Genomic DNA, 8,956 nt, shown 5'->3' with positions numbered 1-8,956 from the left:
ACCTCTCCTCAGTACCATATGTCTGACTTCTTCCAAGTCTGGCTGGTTAATCTGCATCTCTGATTCTTTCTCTGAGTTCCTGTCTCTGCCCAGAAGTCCCATCTGTCCTCTTCTGCCTAGCTATTTGGTTCTCAGCTCTTTATTAAACCAGCCAGAAAGGTGGCTTAGGCAGATGAGATAAAACAGAGATACATCTTCACAGTGTACAAAAAAGATTATCTCAACATGTCTCCACTGAGAGTCAGGTGTTACTCTCTTAAGTCTACCTTTCTACTGTTCTTTTTACCTTTGTAGACTTTAATATACTTTCTGTGTTTGGTAGACTTAAGGTTTTGATTATTATATGTTGTGGGAATTTCTTTTCTAGCCTATCCTATTTGATGTTCTGTATAATCATTGTACCTTATTTAGGTTATGGAAATTTTCTTCTATGGCTTTGTTGAAGGTATTTTCTGTGACTTTGCCTTCATTTTTCTCCTTCTTCCCATTATTCTTAGATTTGGTCTTTTCATAGTTTCCCAGATTTCCTTGATGATTTGTGCCTGGATGCTTCTTTAAATCCAAAATTTTCTTTGACTATAGTATCCATTTGTCCACTCATATCTTCAATGTCTGTGACTCTCTTCCATCATTTCTACTCTGTGGGTAAGGCTTACCTTTAAGAATTTTATTGGACTTTCTGAGTTTTCCATACCCAGTTTTACCTCAGTTTGGGTTTTCTTTAATGACTCTACTTCTACTTTCATGTCTTGAACATTTTTCTTCATTTCATTCTACTGTGTTTGTCTTCTTATATCCTCTGTAAGTTTCTTGAACTTATTCATAATGGCTAGTTTTGTTTTTTTGTCTTGTGAGTCAGCTACATTGCATTTCTCAGAGTTACTGTAGTAGAGTTGATAAGTTCTGGTGAAGACATTTTTCTGTATATATTTCATACTGTTTTTACACTGGTGTTCAAGCATCTAGGTTTTGGAGGATTGTAATTTTAGGTGATTATATGTGGTCCTAATTTTGTTGGGTGGGTGTCCCATTCCTTGGTTTCTCTTGTCCCTTTTGAACCTGTGTGTGTGGTGGCTATGGGTTGTGTAGCAGGGAGTGCATCTGAGTTCCTGTCAGGTGTGATCACTGGGGTTCCTGTGTAGAATCTCTTTCTAGGTATTGGAGGTTTACAAAAAATAATTAGGATAAGCAATGGGAGGTGAGAGGACCCGCAGGAGGGAGGAAACCTGGGTCTACCATGAGGATCTATGCAGTTCCCAGGGAGTAGAAGTAGTGAGGGAGGAAAAGCTGGGCATGAGACAGCAAAATTGGAAGTGGAGGACAATGAGTGTTAAAAGTACCTACCTGATTTTCAGATTGGTGTGGTCCTAGAGTTCCAAGGTAGAATGGGCCTCTGGGTTGATGCCAAGGAATGGGATGAGAGAAGAGGCCTAGGTCTGCTAAGATCTGCAGCGGTCCCATGGAATGTAGGCAGATGGGGAGGACAGGCCCTGCAAATGGCATGCTACACTGATGGGAGTGAGAGCATGCGAGCCGGGATTTCTCTCTGGAACCTTCTCTCTAAGGTGCTTCTGGTTCTGTGTTCTTGGCATTTTCACTGTGCTGAAAGGCGTTAAAGTTATATTTACTGTGTTGCCAGGCATCGTGGCACTGGTCAGGAGGCAGAGACATGTGGAGCTCTGTGAGTTCATCAGTCTGGTCTATAAAGTGAGGTACAAGGTCAGCCAAAGCTCCATGTGGAAACCTTGCATCAAGAAAACAAACAAAACAAACAAACAAACAAAAATCCTGAGGGGGGATTCTTTTGATTATAAAATGATACAGAATTCTTTACTAGACATGACTGCTGTGATTCTAAATGTCTTCTCTACCAGCCTGTCCATTTATTTCCTTGAATTTTGGGAAATTTCTACTACTATTTCCCAGAACATGTTCTCTATACTCCAAATATTTCCACACTGTCTTCAAATTTACCTACTGTCTTTAGTATAACCTAAAGATTTGGTGGGTGGATGGGGACATGATCATATGTATGTAGCTTGGTCTGAATCCATGTTCCTTCCTCAGTTTACCCAGTGTTGGTATTGGAGATAGGTGCCACCAAACCTGGCTTAGATAATTTAGCGCTTTCCATACTACTCATAATGAATGATTATTTACTTTTGTCAAATGTAATAAGAAAATTGTAGTAATGTCAGATTACCAAAAATGTTTCAAAACTATACTTTTAGTTCTGGTTCAATTAATTTTCAGATTATCAGTCAATATAAATTGATAGAACATAACACACACACAAAAAGAAAACTGTCATTTACAAGTAAGAATTTTGTGGACATAACCAAGTTGACACATGTGGTCAAGTAGAAAATACATTGTGTGACAAAAAGATTAAAGATATGTGTGGATGTATAAATACAATCTTTAAAAAGCTAGAGAATCTAGCTTTCAAAGAGGACCCTAAGAAAGACATGCAAGGGTTTGCCTAGCAAGGGAAAAAAAGATAGGCTCTCTTGAGTAAATTGGGAGCATGGGGGTACAGAGGGCTGGTGGGAGGGGAGAGGGAAGGAGGGAAGTGTGGTGATATCTTATTTATGATTTATTAAAGGTTGCCGGAAGATTCAGAAAGCAAAGCTAGCCTAAAGCTATAGAGATCAAGCAATGGTGATACACACCTTTATTCCCAGTTAGCCATAGAAACCAGGCACTGAAGAGACAAAGGCAGATGGATCCCTCTGAGTTCAGGGCCACCCAGGGTTACATGATTGAATCAGTCTAAAAGAGTAACAGCCCACACCTTTAATACTAGTACTAGAGGGGTATAAAAGATAGGAACATGGTCTTCAGCGGCCAGTCTCAGGGTTAGACTCTCACCACACTGAGGAGAGCATAGCAGTCTGAGTGAATCTGAGGAGTGAAGTCAGGAGCAGCTTGAAGATTGCTCCTTTGGTCTGAGCTGAGGTAGAGGCAAGAGCTAGTGGCTGGTTGCTTTGCTTTTTGATCTTTAGCTTGAAGCTTGGACTCCAGCACCAGTCTCTGGGTCTTTTATCTATCCTGTCACAATTGATACCCAATGTTAATGTATGAATTCACAAAAAAAAGCCACTTTGAGGCCACTGGCTCATACCCAAGCCTGAACTGCCACAGGACTCCTGCCTGAGTCCCTGATGGACCAGCTAGCTTTTCTTTTGTTTTCCCCTCAAATCTTTGAGCAACTGTGGGATTTTGGTTGTAGTTTTTCTAAATAGTCTTCAGCTGCTACCCAAACTCAGGCCTTTTCCTAGAGCCCCTCTCCTCTGGCTGACACTCCCAGCTCACACCACAGGCTAGTTCTCCAATTCAGATGTGCTATGCCTCACAGTTCACTGACACTGTCAGCAGATTTGATAAGTCAACTGGAAATCCTTAAAGGAAGGGATTAGTTAAAATAAGACTACACACTAAAAAATAGAAACACTATTAAAATTGAGAGAATTATGTCTCTATGATTACATAATGGATGATTTTCAAATGGAACATGAAGGAATAATCAATTTAACTGGGATTGACATAATATTACTTATAATTTTCATAATCTTTGTTGTTAATTTCAAAATTCTTTGTTTATCTCCATAAAGTTGGTTGATATAAGTACTAAGATACAGGTTTTTGGGAAAACTTATTAAAGCAGATTATAGAGATATTCACAGACTGAGGAAGTATATGGAAAAACAAGTTCATCATTGCACTTTAAGGTTAAACAGGAACATTCTAAGGTCTTATGAGAACCACCTTTAGTATATCCAGTAACCTTACAGGAAGTTCCAGATGAAAGAGATTTTATAAAAACTACTTGGAAGCCTGTGACAATGTTAGATTTAGGGAAATTCCAGGAATCTGTAGTCTCATATGGCATCCATTCACCATTTGTGAAGCAGATGATAAAAACATGGTCAGTTTGTAATAGAATTATCTTTATTTATTGGATAGATTTGATTAAAGCTGTCTCAGAGCCTGGACCACAATTACAATGAATTTTCTGGTTCAAAGAAGAAGCTAAAAATATTGTTCAATGGACTTAAGATATATGTATGTATGTATGTATGTATGTATGTATGTATGTATATCCCAAGATCAAATTATTGCAGAGGGAGACAAAAGAGAGTGACTGCAAAACCTTACCAGACAAGGTGGAACAGTCCTTCAGAAAATCCTGATTCATGGAAAAGTCTGCCAGAGATGCCAGCCCTGTACGCTGAAGATAGATGCCCCAACATTACAGAGGTATCTTGGATGACCGTCTAGGCAGCCAACTTTTTTTTTTATCATTTCTCACATTTTTTGGAAGTTGCTTGCTCGTATTTTCTGCTTACTCAGTAATATTTCCTTCTTGGGTCTCTGAGGGAGTTGAAGACTAGTTAGTATAGTTAAAGTTTTCCTCATTTATCAGACTCAGAAAAGAAACTCACTATAGAGGCATAAAGTATAAAACTCTGAGAGACATAAAAAGATAATTTGATAATGCATATTAGAATAGAAGATAAATTAGGTACAAAGCTGCTTTGTTTTCCTGATCTTCAGCTTGAAGCTTGAACCCCAATACCAGTCGCTGAGTCTTTTATTTATTGTGTTATAGGGAAGGGTGCTGGGGAAAAATGAATAGCTCAGTAAAAATAAGAGTTATAAACCATGGTCTGGAGAGAGAGGGATCAGAGGTTAAGTGCACTGGCTGCTCTTCCAGAGGTCCTAAATTCAACTCCTAGCAACTGTATCATGGCTCACAACCATCTTTTTTATTATTTATTTATAGTTATTTTGTATACATATTCTTATGGGAATCGGACCCCCTGGAACAGGGGTTGCAGACAACTGTGAGTGGTCATGTGGGTGCTGGGAATTGAATCTGGGTCCTCTCAAAGACCAACCGTGCTCTGAGCCATCTCTCCAGCTCCCCCTCACAACCATCTTTAATGAGGTCTGGTGCCCTCTTCCAGCGTGCAGGCATACATGCAGCAAGAACACTGTAGCTATAACAAACAAAAAAATAGTGGTGAGAGGGAATTTTGGAATCTGTCATTGAAGCAGGAGCACAAGCGTCAAAACAAGGGAGGTACTGTTCTGTATGGACAACTGCAGATAAAATTCTGGTGGAGGCGTCATGGTATTTGTGTTATAGGAAGGACCATTTCTTTAAGAGATTTTATAATTCAAGAGCCTACAAATGCTAGCACCACATGGATGTCTCCTGTGTTTTAAATCTGGAACTTTGGGGTAAATCCTGCTTGATTCAACCTACTCAGCCCTGACAGCTCCAACATTAGGAAGCAGGGTATTGGCAAAGGGCAATGTGGTTGGTGTCCCTTCAGCCCTCCTGAAATACAGTTCCCCATCAAAACAGGAACACAAAAAATCTAGCTGACTTTAAATTGTCTTTCTAATACTAATGGCACATAATCTTTTAAGAGTACATCGTCCTACAAAGAGTATGCAATGAATGAGTGTTATTTAGTGTGATGCTTCATTGTTCACAAAATATAAAAACATCACAAATAACTTCAATGACTATGATCTTCACCAATAGTCATTTGTTTCCCTTAGGTGCACAATTACGTCTTGACACTTGGTGGCAGTACAAGCCAGGTGATGATACAAGCCAACTAAGATCCAGTATTCAACTATAGTCAGTCTGTCCACTTTAAGGCTTTTAAACTAAAAAACATAAGACTAGAGTAAGGAAGGCAAGAGTAGAAAAGGAAGACAGAGAGAGGTGGAGAGATAGAGAATGAGAATAATGCCTTTGGAATTTTTTCAATGATATGAAATAGCAATTTCAATGCCATTAAATCTAGAAAAGCACTATAATACGGTCTTTACACACATGCCAATCAATGATCTACTCTGTCAAGTTTCCAAACTTTCCAATACTTTCCCTAAGATGAACTGTTACAGTTAGTCACCTACCAGTTTGGAGGTCTTCTGATTTCTTCTTTTTATTATTATTTTATATAATTTTTAAAATTTAAATTAGAAACAAGCTTGTTTTATTTTTTTTCCTTTTTTTATTTATTTTATATAACCAAGTCCATTTAAATGAAAACAAATATTTATAGACAATATTTGGGAATTTGGGCATTGTCCCTTCCAAACTACTTCCCGCTGGTAAGGGGCTCTGTCATGGGGGATTCGAAGAAGATTCAGAAATTCTGGCTGTAGTCTGTAAGGCTGCTTTGTCCAGCTGTTTTGAATGTAGGATCACCTGGTACTCTGTTTCAGGCGGTCTGGCTTGATCAAACCACATTAGTCTGGAAGGAATCCACATCTTTTCATTTTCTGTGGAAACAAAAATAGAAATCCTTTTCCCCAGTAACTTGTCCTTCAACTTAAATTTTGGAGTCAAAGCATTTTTTTTTAATTTAATTTATTATTTTACATGTCGATCCCAGTTCCCTCTCCCTCCCTCCCTCCTTCTCTCCCTTCCTCCCTCCTTCCTTCCCTCCCTTTTACCCTCTCTGCCCTCTCACATGCACTCTAACCACCCTCCCACCCTCCCATCCTCCCACCCCAATTCCATATGTAGGGCAATGCCATCCAGTTGGGGTCATGTAGGTCTGACAGGTCATGTGAAGTAGGGACTAGGGCTTCTCTCCTGTCTCTAGATTAAGGCAGTTATCCCTCCATGGGGGATGTGTTCGCAAAGTCTTTTTGTGCACCAGGGATACATCTTGGCTCCAGTGTCTGAGGTCCCTAAGACTGCTCAGTCCTTCTGGCTGAGACCCATATTCAGGGGGGCCTGAGTCAGTCCCATGCTGGCTTCCCAGCTATCAGTCTGGTGGCCTGTTAGCTCCTCCTTGTTCAGGTAAGCTGTCTGTATGTGTTTCTGCTGCCTGGTCTTGTCCTCTCCATGTGCATCTGAGTTCTACTTTGACTCAGTGTTTATGTATGGGTGTTTGCTCCTGTTTCCAACAGGCATTAGTTGAGGGCTCCATGGATAAGTTAGTTGTTGATCTCACTCTCCGGGAAGGGCATTTATGGTAGCCTTTCCATGGAAGCTCAAATTGTTAGTTGGCAGCAGTCTTGTAGTTCTCTAGACCTTTCTTTGTGTTCAATGTTATCTTCAAACCAATATTGGCTCCCTCTTTTATGTTTTCTCTCTCTCTCTCTCTCTCTCTCTCTCTCTCTCTCTCTCTCTCTCTCTGTGTGTGTGTGTGTGTGTGTGTCTCTTTCATGTCTTCTATTCCTAACCAGGCTCAATCTTCCTGGTCGCACATGTTTTCCTTTCCTCCCCCTTGTTTTCTCCTACTTCTCTCTCCATTTGCTGCCCTCCCACTTCCCCTGAGCTCTGGGGGACTTGTCCCTTCCCAGTTCTGTGAGGGACTTTATATGAATCTCTTAGAATACACCTTGTATCCTAGTTCCTCTGGTGGTGTGAATTATAGGCTGGTGATCCTTTGATCTAGGTTTAAAATCCATATATGAGTACATACTGTGTTCCTCTTTTTGTGACTGGGTTACCTCATTCAGGATGGTTTCTTCAAGTGCCATCCTCTTGCCTGCGAATTTCAAGATACCATTATTCTTTTCTGCAGAGTAGTATTCCATTGTGTAGATGTGCCACATCTTCATTAACCACTCTTCAATTGAGGGGCATCTAGGTTGCTTCCAGGTTCTTGCTATTACAAATAGTGCTGCTATGAACATAGTTGAACAGATGTCTTTGTTGTATGGATGTGAATCCTTTGGGTATATGCCTAAGAGGGGGGATTGCTGGGTCCTGTGGTAAACTAGTTGCCATTTTCCCCAGGAACCGCCATATTGATCTCCAAAATGGCTGTATGAGTTTGCACTCCCACCAGCAGTGGAGGAGTGTTCCCCTTTCTCCACATCCTCTCCAACATGAGTCATCACTGGTGTTTCTAATTTTAGCCATTCTGGCAGGGGTAAGATGGTATCTCAAAGTTGTTTTGATTTGCATTTCCCTGATAGCTAAGGATGTGGAGCACTTTCTTAAGTGACTTTCAGCCTTTTTGATTTCCTCTATTGAGAATTCTTTCTTCAGTTCTGTACCCCATTTTTAATAGGGTTATTTGGTGTTTTGTTGACTAGTTTCTTGAGTTCTTTGTATATTGTGGAGATCAGACCTTTGTTGGATATAGGGTTGGTGAAAAATCTTTTCCCAATCTGTGGGCTGCCGTTTGGTCTTGTCCACACTGTGTCCTTTGCCTTACAGAAGCTTCTAAGTTTGAAGAGGTCCCATTTATTAATTGTTTCTCTCAGTGTCTGTGCCCCTGGAGTTATGTTCAGGAAGCGGTCTCCTATACCAATTTGTTCAAGGGTACCTCCTACTTTCTCTTCTAAGAGGTTCAATGTGGCTGGATTGATGTTGAGGTCTTTGATCCATTTGGACTTGAGTTTTGTGCATGGCGACAGACATGGGTCTATCTGCAGTCTTCTACACACCCTCATCCATTTGTGCCAGCACCATTTGTTGAAGATGCTGTCCTCGCCCCATTGTATAATTTTAGCTGTTTTGTCGAAAATCAGGTGTTCATAGGTGTGTGGGTTAATATCAGGATTTTCAATTTGATTCCATTGGTCTACCTATCTATTTTTATGCCAATACCAGGCTGTTTTCAGAACTATAGCTCTGTAATAGAGCTTAAAGTCAGGGATGGTGATGCCTCCTGAAGTTCTTTTATTGAATAGGGTTGTTTTGTCTATCCTGGGTCTTTTGTTTTTCCATATAAAGTTGATTATTATCCTTTCAAGGTCAGTGAAGAATTGTGGTGGGATTTTAATGGGGATTGCATTGAATCTGTAGATTGCTTTTGGCAAGATTGCCATTTGTACTATGTTTAACCTACCTATCCAAGAGCATGGGAGATCTTTCAATTTTCTGGTATCTTCTTTAATTTCTTTCTTTAGAGCCACAAAGTTCTTTTTATATAGGTCTTTTACTTGTGAAACAAGCTTGTTTTATACA

The sequence above is a fragment of the Phodopus roborovskii genome, unplaced genomic scaffold, assembly GCF_943737965.1.
Source record: "Phodopus roborovskii unplaced genomic scaffold, PHOROB, whole genome shotgun sequence".
NCBI lineage: Eukaryota > Metazoa > Chordata > Mammalia > Rodentia > Cricetidae > Phodopus > Phodopus roborovskii.
The sequence above is the reverse complement of the archived record's forward strand: the minus strand, read 5'-3'. Positions refer to the sequence as shown.